Genomic DNA, 6,000 nt, shown 5'->3' on the forward strand with positions numbered 1-6,000 from the left:
AAGAAGATGTGCGTTTGTGGATCAGGTGACACGTGCATTCATTGACGTCTTTTCTGAGTCAACCTCATTTGATTCATTTGGATTTTGAGACTTTCCTTTTGCGGTTTTTAAGCATTTCACAACCCACACACAAACAAGTACAAATTTATAGGCCTGGTGCTAATTATTAAAGGAGAACTCCGGTCAATTTTAACATTGAGCTCATTTTTTTGTACATTTGGAGTGCTGTCAATACAGAGAACAACGACAAAAATCGGTGTTGCCTACACCGAGTTATTCTATTTTTAAAATTTGCACCCTGTTGACTTCAATGGGGCAAGTACTAAACCTGCTTTTAGCCTCTTAACATCCTTGATGTGTCATTACAAGTGCACAGAAAATGTGAGTGATTCCTTCAGAGTGAACACAAGTGAATCTGACTGCAGTAGATGTGAAAGAAATGTATAAAAATGATGTTATTTAAGCCAGCGCAAATACCTGTTTACATCCTGTTTTTCGGGTGAAGTCCAAAGTAGTCGATTGCCGAGTTCACGCGCGTGATCATAGGTACTAAACCTATGCGCGTGAACTCGGCAATCGACTACTTTGGACTTCACCCGAAAAACAGGATGTAAACAGGTATTTGCGCTGGCTGAAATAACATCATTTTTATACATTTCTTTCACATCTACTGCAGTCAGATTCACTCGTGTTCACTCTGAAGGAATCACTCACATTTTCTGTGCACTTGTAATGACACATCAAGGATGTTAAGAGGCTAAAAGCAGGTTTAGTACTTGCCCCATTGAAGTCAACAGGGTGCAAATTTTAAAAATAGAATAATGTAGGCAACACCGATTTTTGTCGTTGTTCTCTGTACTGACAGCACTCCAAATGTACAAAAAAATGAGCTCAATGTTAAAATTGACCGGAGTTCTCCTTTAATGTGTGCACAACTACCCATTTATTTGACAAATTCACAAATGTGCGTCACTACATTTAAACTAATACAATACAACTTGTGTGTGCAAAATCCAGAAATGCATGAATGTGCAGCATCTATCTATAAATTACAGAAACGTCTGTCTGTCTGTCTGTCAGTCTGTGTGTCTGTCTGTTATCGAACCGTTAGTCCGATGGATTTCAAACTTGACAGGTGTCTCGCTACGGGCACGAGTAAGTGCAGTGCCAAGTTTGATGTTGTTTGGATTAAAAATGCAAAAGATATCATTAAATATATTGGTAAAAGAAGCCCCAAGAAGGTTGTGGTTTAAAAACACACTTTCTGACATAAACACTCTGTCAGCTACACTGTTTACTTCTGAATATTCATTTGTAGTAACCTATTCACAAACTGTTTGCTAAAGTGTAGAAATTTTATAACATTTTTGCCCAGCTCTTTATATAAGGTTGGATATTTAAGCATGTCCAACTTTATTTGCATTCATAAAGTATCAGCATAATGTATAAAGCAGATCTCAACTGATCTCAAATTCAGATATTATAAACATGAACATGATTTTCTGTAAAGCTGCTTTGAAACAATGTGTATTTGAAAAGCGCTAAATTTGACTTGACTAGCACTGCAATGTGGACCAGACTTTATGCCGTTACTCTACACGAGACTGAATCACACAACAGTAAGTTTCTCATACATCACCTCCAAAGTGATCTCCATCACACAGCTCCATCTGGAAAGCCTCATTCTTCACAAGCACCCGTCCACAGTCAATGAAGAACATATTGTCAGGTTGAGCATTCTGATGAATGATGATGTCACCAGCATTGAAGAACTCCTTGTCCAACTTCATCAAGATGGCTTCGGTGAATTCTTTGTTAAGCGACAAAAACATGCCTTTGTTCAACAGGTTGGAGCATATTTCTGCAACAGAACAGAAAACATAGCACTATTAAAAATGATTAATTCTATAAAAAAATACTGTTTGAGCCAAATGATTGTTTGAACAGCAGAAAAACTTATTGTGTGTTATCTGAAGTTTATATTTATGAATCAATTAGAAACCTTTCTGAGCTGTTCTGACACGATGTCAAGGATGTTCTCCTTATCCCGGTGCCACTTGTACTGGGCAGTGATAAGTTGGCGCAACACTCTGGGCAGCTTTTGGAACATTGTGGAGGATTGTAGCTGGTTTATCTGAAATATTTATATATCATGGCATAATATCATCAGAGCCGCCTTGTATTTATTTGTTGAAAAAACAAACTTAACAAATACAAACAATAAACAAACAGCTTTCATTTTAACGCAGCTTTAATTCACCTTTACCTTGTATGCATCGCCAGTCGCAGACTATTGCTATTTACTATTTTAGGCTGTTTGGGGTTCTTGAGTAGCTATATTATTTTTCATATTTTAGAACACAAAAGATGATATTTTGTAGAATGTTGGTAACCAGACAGTTGACGGCACCCACTGACTTCCATAGTATGAAAAAAAAATACTATGGAAGTCAATAGGTGTTGCCAACTGTCTGGTTACCAACATTCTTTAAAATATCTTCTTTTCTGTTCAGCAGAAAAAAGAAACTAATACAGGTTTGGAACAACATGAGGGTGAGTAAATTATGACAAAGTTTTCCTTTTTGGGTGAACTATCCCTTTAAATAATCAGATCATATATGGTTTTCTGAAAAACTAGAGAATAACAAGTCCTTCTTGGTATAACATTTAATATGACAGCCTTTTTATTGGAAACTTTATTTTTCCGCATTTGTCAAGTCAAGGTTTGAAACAATGTAAAGTGCTACTGTACATAAATAATATCTTAAATTCTATATGTGATCATTTGGAAGTTCCCCCCCTCCCTCCCTCGTGAGCAAGCCAAAGGTGACTGTGGCAAGGAAAGTTCTCCTCTGGCTGTACAGTGTGAACATATTGCCATTGAAAATTTCTTGCATAACAACACGGTGGTCTCTTTTTTCTCTTCATTTTTCGTTCCCTTCAACACACACTAATCGTCTTCCTTTTACGAGATCTTTAAGTTCCGACCAGCTTGTTTTTCCCTGACCACTTGAGCTATTTTCATTAATCATCGTGACTGAGCAGCAACTGCCTGGTAAAAAACAGACCGCAGAAGTATTTGTTATTTGTTTCTGTTTGAATTTTAGAATGACGGTCGAGCAGTGATGGCAAATTACACCTTAGTTCACTGGATTGTTTTCATTGGACTGACTGTTGCAATATATTAAGAAATTATCCTGAAATCGTAAGACATTTTCGTGGACAAATTTAAGTACACTCCAATGACAGCCATTAAAGCAGCGCGCGCGCACACACACCTATGACACACACACACACACACACACACACACACACACACACACACATATATTATGTATGGGTGTTGTTCATAATCTGTTTGCCTCTACAAATGCTTTATTAATAAGCTAGGCCTATATTGTGCACTAAATTTGGTGCTTCAATGTCACTTTCTTAAGCCACATTAAGCGTATTATATGAGAAAAGAACGCTTGCTTACGGTGCCGTTGTCTGTTTTAGCACATACTGCCATCTAGTGGTGGCAGGTTTTCTCAGACAGCTGTGTGTGTGGATCGTGCAAGGCTTTACCGGCGAAATGAAAGTCTCAAAATTCAAATGAATCAAATAGGATTGACTCAGAAACGAGTAAATGAATACACGCGTGTCACCTTATCCACAAATGCACATCTTACTTGTTGCATGCACATTCTGACCTACATTAATACAAAATCGAGGTTTTGTATCAACAACTATGTCTCTATTTGCATTTCTGGATTTTGCACACGCAAGTTGAAAGGCATTGGTTGTTGTAGATAGTAAAACATAGGCCTATCTGCAACATTTATCAAGTTCATGGATTATAGACAGTGCTTGCACGTGTTATTCATTTTGATACTATATTCATCCCATATGTTTACACTGGTTTCATATAAATGTTCCCAAACATTTAACATTTCACATTTCATTCGCATCGCATTTTGTTCTTTATTGTTTGTACTATTCCGTAATATAGGCTATTTGTCTCTAGTTGGAGTTTAGAATATGTTGTCCACAGGGGGGCGCCAAACGGCTGAAGGCCTTTACCTGTATTTAAACATGGACAGGAGACAAGTTTTTGCATTGCTGACATCCAGCGAATTACGAAAACGAAGGTGAATTTTAAGATGTTACCCTCTTTTATGCCCATATATGTTGCTTTTTAATGTGGTAATTATTCAAATCTAATTTTTGACGGGGCACAAGTTAAAAATGGAAAAACAACAAACAATCATATGAAAAAAGCTGATGGACGTGCTTCAGTTGCTAATGAGCAAAATATTAGTAATTAGTTTATGTAAGTAATGCCTAGTAAAACATTTAGTTTTATGCCCAGTAAAACTACAGCGTGTACAGTATGACAAAAGCAATTAATGAGGCGAGCGAAGACCAGGTAACTCAGTGTATCTTCTGCAGAATTCTTTATTGAGAAACGGGCTGTTTGGTAGTGTCAAGTCTAACAAGCTATACAGTACATTGTAGTTTTATACACATTTTAGGGCAGTCCTTACAGGTGAAGACAAAGCACTCAGGTCACAATCTTAAACAAAGAATGCAAAAGATGTAAACGGTTATTAGCCCAGACTTTGGAGTTTTATGAGCCCCAGTACAATCAGCATAACTGTACCATGCAGGACAATTGTACCAAGATTGGGGCAGGGGAACCAAAAGCCATCACAGATAAAAGGTGATAGCCTCAAGTACTATGCATCTTTAACTAACCAATATGGAGATCAGAAACTGTCAGAAACCTCCTAGAACCTTTGCTTAATAATCATTCATCTGATGTTCTCATCTTCACCTTAAATGGCAAATACAATGTATATCCCTTTAGTTTTTATGTGATGTTATGTCAGGACGTAGGATCAGCAGATCTTAAACAGATTCTTAAATTTGTAATCCCACAGAGGACACGTTTCATTTAATTTTTAAGGATTTCTCACCACCAGCCTTTTTGTGCCTGTAGACCTGCCAGAATGGGATGCTGATGAAGAATCTGATTCATTTTTGGAGTATGGCCATATTCAAACCAAGATCTGAAAGTGACGGTGCTGATTAATCTGAATGGTGGGTGGTCACAACTATTTGCTTGTGATTTTGTATCTCTGATCTACTGTCTGCTTACTGTTAGAGCATTACATTAGTGGCAGGTGGTAATTCTAATTTAGCGGACTGGAACAAAATTTTATCGGAAACATTTTTTTATATATCCCTGCTAAGATGAGTTTGTACGTTTTCCTTTTGAATGCATATATAACTGCAAATACTTATTTCATCAAATGTTTTTTGATTTTTGACACAAACTAACATTAAAGGGGTGGTATAATGCCCTTTTCACAAGATGTAAAATGAGTCTCTGATGTCCCTAGAGTGTGTATGTGCAGTTTTAGATCAAAATACACCACAGATGTATATAGCATTTTAAAATGGTCACTTTTTGAGGGTGAGCAAAAACGTGCCGTTTTTGTGTGTGTCCCTTTAAATACAAACGAGCTGCTGCTCCTGGTACAGGGGGCTTCAAGAGCTTGTGTCCTTTTACCTCACACACACACACACACTGAAAATGTCAATGTTTATGTTCAAACCGGAGTCAGACAATAATGGAGAGACTCAAGAAGAAGTGACAACATGTTGAAGCAACAGGACATTTCTGAATGGTTAGTTGATGAATTTATGTAGCTTATGTGTAGTTAAAAATCTTCTAGTCATTGATTAGCATATTCTGTCATGATAATCTATAATTCGTGTTCCGGGGGCAGGGTTTATGTAAATTTTAGGGTTAGTGAGGTCACTAACCCGGGAGGAATGTCGTGTAGTCCCTACCAGCCATTTGTAGTCCTTAAACTATTTCTTTAAAAGCAAATACATTCCTTTGCTTTGAACTTGGCAGATGTTGTTTATGCTCAAAGTACAGCAACATTACATACTAATGTATGTATTAAATTGCATTAAATGCATTAAATTGCATTATATTGATCAAAAGTG

The sequence above is a fragment of the Squalius cephalus genome (assembly GCF_949319135.1).
Source record: "Squalius cephalus genome assembly, chromosome: 5".
Lineage (NCBI taxonomy): Eukaryota > Metazoa > Chordata > Actinopteri > Cypriniformes > Leuciscidae > Squalius > Squalius cephalus.